Source organism: Nannospalax galili, unplaced genomic scaffold, assembly GCF_000622305.1.
Source record: "Nannospalax galili isolate Female #2095 unplaced genomic scaffold, S.galili_v1.0 scaffold571, whole genome shotgun sequence".
In the NCBI taxonomy this organism is placed as follows: Eukaryota; Metazoa; Chordata; class Mammalia; order Rodentia; family Spalacidae; genus Nannospalax; species Nannospalax galili.
This window is the reverse complement of record NW_008330297.1, coordinates 1,704,979-1,712,444: the sequence shown is the minus strand read 5'-3', so window position 1 is coordinate 1,712,444 and position 7,466 is coordinate 1,704,979. Positions and strand designations below refer to the sequence as shown.

The following is a 7,466-nucleotide window of genomic DNA, read 5'->3' as shown; positions in this document are numbered from 1 at the left end:
AGCTATGGCGACAGGCTGACCCTGTCTCAAAAAGACCCCCCAAAAAAAATTTATTTGTTTTTATGTGTGTGACTGTTTTGACCTCATGCATGCAATGCCTGTGGAAGCCAGAAAGGGGTGTTGGATTCCCTGGAATTGGAGTTACAGATGGTTGTTAGCCTACATGTGGTAACTGGAGAGCCAACCTGGATCCTCTTCAAGATCAGTCAGAGCTTTTAACTGCTGAGCCATCTCTCCAGTCCTACTACCTTGAAATTTAATAAAAATGTATTTCTATGCAAGCAGAATATTTATATTTCTTGTGTCAGAATATAGTCTTCAAAATTGGCAGTTTAAAAAAAGTTATTCCTAAGTAGCCCAGAAGCTTCCGTTGCCTTCACAGCCTCGTGCAGCAACAGCAACCTGCTTTCTCCTCCCACGCATCTTCTTGTTGTTATTCATATGCTTTTAAAGCTGTATCCCAGACTATATCCCAAGACGTTCTTCTGCCAGCCTCATAAAATCATCTGAGTTCCCACAATGGCAGCCCTGGCTGCTGACCCGGTACTTCCTGCCGATGTCTGACTAAGTCTGTGACAGTCATACAAGTAACCTTTTCTGCTGTGTGATATGTATTTGGTTCAAAGCCAATGTCAACTCTGATTGAAGTAATAGAATGCCATGGGCCAAATCAATTACACTACAGATATTTACTCTCACAGTTCTGGGGCCTGGGAAGGCCAAAATCCAGGTGCAACAGGTTTTGGTGTCTAGTCAGAGCACTCTTAGTTTGCAGCTGGATCTTCATAGAGCAGAGAGAAGTCATCACGCATATCTCTTCTGTGAGGGCATTGACCCCATACTGAGGGCTGACCCTGCTGACAACTATCCCCCAAAGGACCCACTACATCCCATGGCACTGACATTACAGCTTCAAAATATATATTTCAGTCTGTACCCAGTGACTGTCTCATGGTACCTGGGACTGAGTTCTTGACTTCTAGATCTGAGCCATGTTTTTCATTGTTTTCTGAGCTCCTCTTCATGCCCACATGTCCACATCTACAGCAAGATTGGGTGCTGGATTCCTGCCTCACCCCAGCCATGGGGACATGCTCCATGCAAAATCATGCACTCCTGAGAGGTGCCCTCTTTAGACATGACCAGGGCAGGCACTTCATCTACAGAAAGGACTCTTCCCCCCAGAAAAACTTTAGGGATATTTCTGACTTTGTTGAACTGCATAAGGTTGTTTAAATTTCTTTATTTATCAGATAGAGGAGCAACGGATGGTGGTTAGATTTATTTTCCACTCCATTTTTGGCAGCAGATAATGCTTAGCTTCTCCCCCTCATCAGGAAGGAAGTTTGTGGGTGTGCCATAATTTCATGGGCTGTTAAGCAGACTGAGATGGCCAGAGTTTGAAAGCACTTGCTCATGGATGCATCTACATTTGGCATTCAATGGTAACTCTCTCTCCATCGCTGCTGGCCACTACTAGGAAGTCTCTTGATTTCATGTTCCTGATGGCTAATAATCAGAGTACCTGAGATTTTAGTCTTGGGCAGGGGGTGCCATCTCATCTAGGTCTCCATAGTAACCCCTCGCCTTCTCCCAGCATCTCCTCTCCCCTGACTTAAATATCTGTGAGCAGGGCCCTAAATTTCTGCCTCTAACCTGGACTGCCTTCTAAACTCCAGATATACAACAAATCTTGGATGCCTAACAAACATCAAAAATTAACATGTCCAAAATGAAATTCCTGCTTTCTGCTTCCGATGTGCTTCCCCACACTTTTCCTTTATCTTAAAATCACAATTCTGCTCCTCTAGTTGTTTAACAAGGACTTTGAAGTCCACAAATCACCTAGCATTAACACTAAATCCATCAGCAAAGCTTTTCTGCCCAACCTTTAATGTTTCTGTGGAATCTGACCACTTCTTACCACCTCCCAGGGCATGTACATCTCTTTCCTGGTCCTTGTGATCAGATCCTTGCCTCATGTAGAATAGTCTCCACAAAAGAGACTCTCTCTATATAATGTGACATCATGGGGCTGACAAGGTGGTTCAGTGGGTAAAGACTCTTGCTGTCAAGCCTGACAACCTGGGTGCAATCCCTGGGACCCACATGGTGGAAACTGACTCCTGCAAGTTGACCTCTGACCTCCACACGTGGCATGGCATACACACACACCCCCCACACACACAATAAATCAATCTATCAATAATCAATCAATGTGAAAAAATTGTAATGTTACATCATGCCACTTCTGTGTTCTCAACCTTGAAAAGCATCCCATCTCACTTATGAAAAGAAGCCCCACCATATTTCACAAAATACCATGGCTAGGCAGCTGTGTGCTGTGTTCCCTGATACTATTCTGACGTTCTACTGATCTTCCCCTCCATTAAGCCACTCCAGTCAGAGTTCACCTAGCCAGTAGGTACCTGGCACAGTACCAAAAGTCTAGGCCATGATTTCAAGGTCCACAAAAAGTTAATTTACTTTAAAAGCAGAAGAAAAGTTTCTAGGTTAAAGAAATAATTTAGCATATGATATTAAAAATTTGACTTAACATGAGCACAGCCATACACACAAATGTTAGCATTTTTAATGAAGGAAGAGACCCACATTGGCAAAGGTATCCAGGGTACATGAAAATCCCAATGTGGCCTTCCAGGGAGAGTCCTGGCTGAATCTGGGCTGATCTGAGAAAGTCATACCATTTCATAAAGTAATGAGCATGGCAATTGCTTGTTTCTTTTTAGAATTGTGTCTCCCATCGGATCCCATTCATCCCTGTTTAACAACTGCTTTCCTTCCTTAAGCCCAGTACTTTGAACTTGCACCACACAAAAAGGAGCTTCTGTCAACTGCATGGTCTCACCTTTTCATCTCTGAATAGGGCCATTTGTGCCCCTGTTAAGGGGCTCTGGGAGAGTGGGTGCAGTCAGACAACACAAAGGAAAATTACCCCAAAGGAACCAGAGACATAAGAGTGACGAAGTTGGTGCACAGCCTTGCCAATGGCAATCAGCATTTCTGAGGGGAAAAAAAAAAAAAAAAAAAAAAAAGGCCTTACTACTATGTGTGCCCTGATTTCTTTATTAAGAAAACCTGGCTTAGATCCTGCAGTCCCAGTGCTAGGGGTACATACAAACAATGTAGACTTAGCCAGTCCTGGTAACACAGGTCTGGTCATCCCAGCCTCTTGGAAAATTGAGCAGGAGGACCACAAGTTTAAGTCTGGCCTAGGTAGATTAAGGAGATCTCATCTCAAAATCAAACATTTTAAAATGAGAGTAGAGGATGTAGCTCAGTGGTAGAGTATTTACCTAGAATGTGTGAGACCCTGGATTCAATTCCTAGTATCACGCTGTTGGGTAAATCGTCCTCCAAGGAAAAGAGGGAGAAGCAGAGCACACTGGGAAAAAGGAGGAGGAGTCAGCTTGTGGAATGGTGGGCAAGTGGGGCAAGCCAGCCTGCACAGACCCCAAGGGGCACCATGGACTCCTTGTGACCCCAATAGGGCGAGTCGGTGCATGGACAGCTGGCAGACTTCAGGTAGGTCGTGGTCTAGAAGAGCAGCTGTGGTGACACGGATCTCAAAGCTTAATCAAAATGTTTAAATGGACTATGGGAGCTTATGCTTTGTAAGTCATCCTTTCCCCGGATGTCATATAAACCATGCTAAAATCCAAATAGAATGTCTTATGTCGGTTTGTCAATCCACATCAGGACCAGGAGACCCTAGAGTCCTCAGAGAGCAAGCTCCAGTTGCCCAGGGAGGGAAAAGGGAAAAATTGGATGAAACACATGCACACACAATGGATTAGTGTCAGAGAAATGTTTGTGCCGCTCCATTGTATTCCAGCCGTAATGACAACAGCCAAGACATGAAACCAACCCAATACCCACCACAAATGAACGGCTAAGCATGGCTCCTGAAGGAGAGTCCTAAAAGACACCAAGTTGAGTCAGATAAGCCAGATTTTAAAGAGACAAATATTACATGATCTCATATATGGAATCTTAAAAAGCTTGTGTGATAGAAACAGGAGACTACTGATTCCCAGAATCTGGTATGGTTGTGGGGTGGAAGGATTAGGAAGATATTGGTTAAAATATACAAAATTAGGTCATGGCAGCATGTTGATGAAGACCACTGCCTTGTGGGATGGGCAGTGTGCAACACTCCACATGAGAGGCTAAGACTATTGTACACAAAGATTCTTGAAGTTCTTCAGCATTTCCCTAAAAATGCTGTGTACAGAAAATACACAGAACAGATTGCAAATGAGAAGCTGGGTATGGTTAAAGCAGAACCAGATGTTAAAAAATTAAAAGACTTGCTTCAGGGGGGTCAAGTAGAAGAGGTGATTCTTTAGGCTGAACAAGAACTAAGTCTGGCAAGAAAAATGTTGCAATGGAAACCATAGTGGAGGGGTCTCCTGCCAACCAGTGGGAATGGCCAATAAAAGCCCTAAATGTCTTGGATGGATTGATGGGAAAGTGATACAATTAAATGTTCTACTAAGTTAAAAATGTGTTCATGGCAAACCTTCGTATACTGCCTGAGAGTACCTGGGCCTGGCCTCCGTGTGGTAGTGAGATTCCTAAATCACACCATGCCCATCACCCTATGTTGGAACCACTTACAGCCCCTCCGGCTGCTCCAGGTCTAGGCTTCTCTGTCCTTCAGTAGGGGACTAGACCTTGGTAGACTGCCTGAGAGTGCCTAAATCAGTCCTCCCCGCTAGTGAGCTTCCCAAATTTTGCTGTGACTGCTCCCTAGTAGGTGTCCAGACCTTAGGAGGAAGCCTGAGAGTATGTGAATGGCCCCTGATTAGGCCTCTGCAGGAGCACCTAAATAGCTGGACTGAAGCCATCTGGTCCTTCCAATATAAAATTAAAAAAGAGAACCTGAAGCCTGGCTCAATCAGCTTTACATACCCAACAAGAAAACAACCAAGGCACATCAATAATACAAACAGAATCAGACTTCCACTCAGTGAAGGAAGGCTTGAGTTTCATACCAGACTCACAAACAAAAGAAATCCATATGCCAAAATCACAATGGAAAAATAATAATACGGAAAACTAAAATAATATGTTCCCACCAAACACCACCAGTCCTACAGAAGAATGCTACAAAGAGAACCTCCTAGAGATAAACCAGGACACAGAATTTAAAAGAACAATCATAAACATGATCAAAGAATTCAACGAGTTTAAAGAACACACAAACAAATCAAAGAACTAAAAGAAGATAGGGATAAACTTCTGACTGAATTCACAAAAGAGATGGAAATATTGAGGAAAACTCAGGCTGAAATGAAGAAGAAAATGAAAAACTCAAGTCAATTTGAAAAAACAGGAGAAAGTCCATTCTACCTATCTCTCTATGTCTACCTATCTATCTATCTAATCATCCATCTGTGGATAAAATGAATGAAATGGAAAACAGCATATCAACACTGGATGATGAAGAATTGGACTGTTCAAGCAAAGATTATGATTTTTTTTAAACACAGGAATGGAATATGCAGGAAATGTGGGACACCATGAAAAGACCAAATGTACACATCATAGGCATAGAAGGAGGAGAATTTCCGGATAATGGTATTTATCAGATCTTCAACAGGACTGTAGAAGAAAATTTCCCAAATTAAGGAAATACACCTGCATACAAATACAAAAAGCACATAGAACATGGAAGAGATGGGACCAGAAAAGAAACTCCCCACAGAATATCATAGTAAAAATATTAAATGTACAGAAGAGACAATACTGAAAGCTGTAAAAGAAAAGCAAGCCTCGTATAAAGGAAAACCCATCAAAATTACAGCAGACTTATCAATGCAAACTATGAAAGCCAGAAGAGCCTGGACCAAAGTATTCTCAGTTGTAAATGACCATAGATACCAACCCAGAATACTTTACTCAGCAAAAATGCCTATTATAGTTGAAGGGGAAAGAAAAATCTTCCATGGCACGAATAGGCTTAAAGAATACATGTCCACAAAACCATCTCTTCAGAGAGTACTTGAAGTAATACAAAGAATGGAGAAAGGAAGAACTATACTCAAGGAGAAACAGAAAGAAACTAAATGAAGGTATAATTGTGGAAACACAAAATTGGACCAAGAATGCAATTAGAAATTAAAATGAGGGCAACCAATACAAATCTTTCAATAATAACTTTAAATATCAATGGACTGAACTCCCAATCAAAAGATACAAGATAGTTGAATGGGTTAAGAAACAAAATTAGGGCCGGGCGTGGTGGCACACGCCTTTAATCCCAGCACTTGGGAGGCAGAGGCAGGTGGATCTCTGTGAGTTCAAGGCCAGCCTGGTCTACATAGTGAGTTCCAGGACACCTGGGCCTACAGGGAGACCTTGTCTCACATGCAAAAAAAAAAAAAAAAAAAAAAAAAAAAGAAAGAAACAAAATCCAAGGCTGTCGGCATAGTGGCAAGATGGCGGGCCCCAAACTAGGGGCAGAGCTAGAGCAAAGGCTGGGCACCCTCGCTATCTGCACAGAAGTGGTCAAGCACCCTGAGGTATTCACAGTTGAAGAAATGATGCCTCATATTCAACACCTAAAAGGAGCACAAAGTAAGAATTTATTTCTTAAAGACAAAAAGAAAAAAAAAACCTGTTGGCTGGTAACAGTTCTTCACAATACACAATTTAATTTAAATGATCTTGGCAAGCAGGTGTTGGAAGTGGAAATCTGTGGTTTGCTGATGAAACAGCCATGCTAGAAACACTAAAAGTTGGTCAAGGCTGTGCAATGCCTCTGGCACTCTTCTGTGATGATGGAGATATTAAGTTCGTTTTAGATTCTGCTTTTCTGGAAGGTGGACATGAAAAGGTATACTTTCACCCAATGACTAATGCTGCAACCATGGGATTGAGCCCAGAAGACTTTCTTGTATTTGTGAAGACAACAGGACATGATCCCATAATACTAAATTTTGATTAAAACTAATTTGGCTAATAATAATGTTCATAATAAACTTATTTCTGAGAAAAAAAAAGAAACAAAATCCATCTTTTTGTTATCTGCAAGAAACCCATCTCATCATCAATGACAGGCACTACCGTAAGGTGAAAGGATGGTGTATTTTCTGTTGCTATGATAGAACCAATGACCAAAGCAACTTATAAAGGGAGAGTTTATTTAAGCTTACTGTTCCAAGGGAATTACAGTCCATCATGGCAAGGAGGCATGGTGGCTGGAGGTGGCTGGAGAAGGAGCAGAAGCTAAGTTCTACATCTTCAAGCAGGCACAGGAAACATGAGATCAACTGGAGATCTGGCAAGGCTTAAGAACTCTCTAAGCCCACCTCCAGTGACGTGCTTCCTCCAGGATAGCCACACCTTCTAAGACCTCCCAAAGCAGCACCACCAACTGGGGACAAAATGTCTAAATACTTGGAGCCTATGGGGGATATTTTTATTGAAACCACCATAGA

General features: G+C 42.2%; 2 pseudogenes; both read left to right on the top strand.

Moving 5' to 3' along the window:
• The first annotated feature begins 519 nt into the window (after positions 1-519).
• LOC103742699 lies at positions 520-4,498 on the top strand (annotated as a pseudogene).
• Positions 4,499-6,464: 1,966 nt separating this feature from the next.
• On the top strand, positions 6,465-6,973 carry LOC103742510 (annotated as a pseudogene).
• Positions 6,974-7,466: the final 493 nt, after the last annotated feature.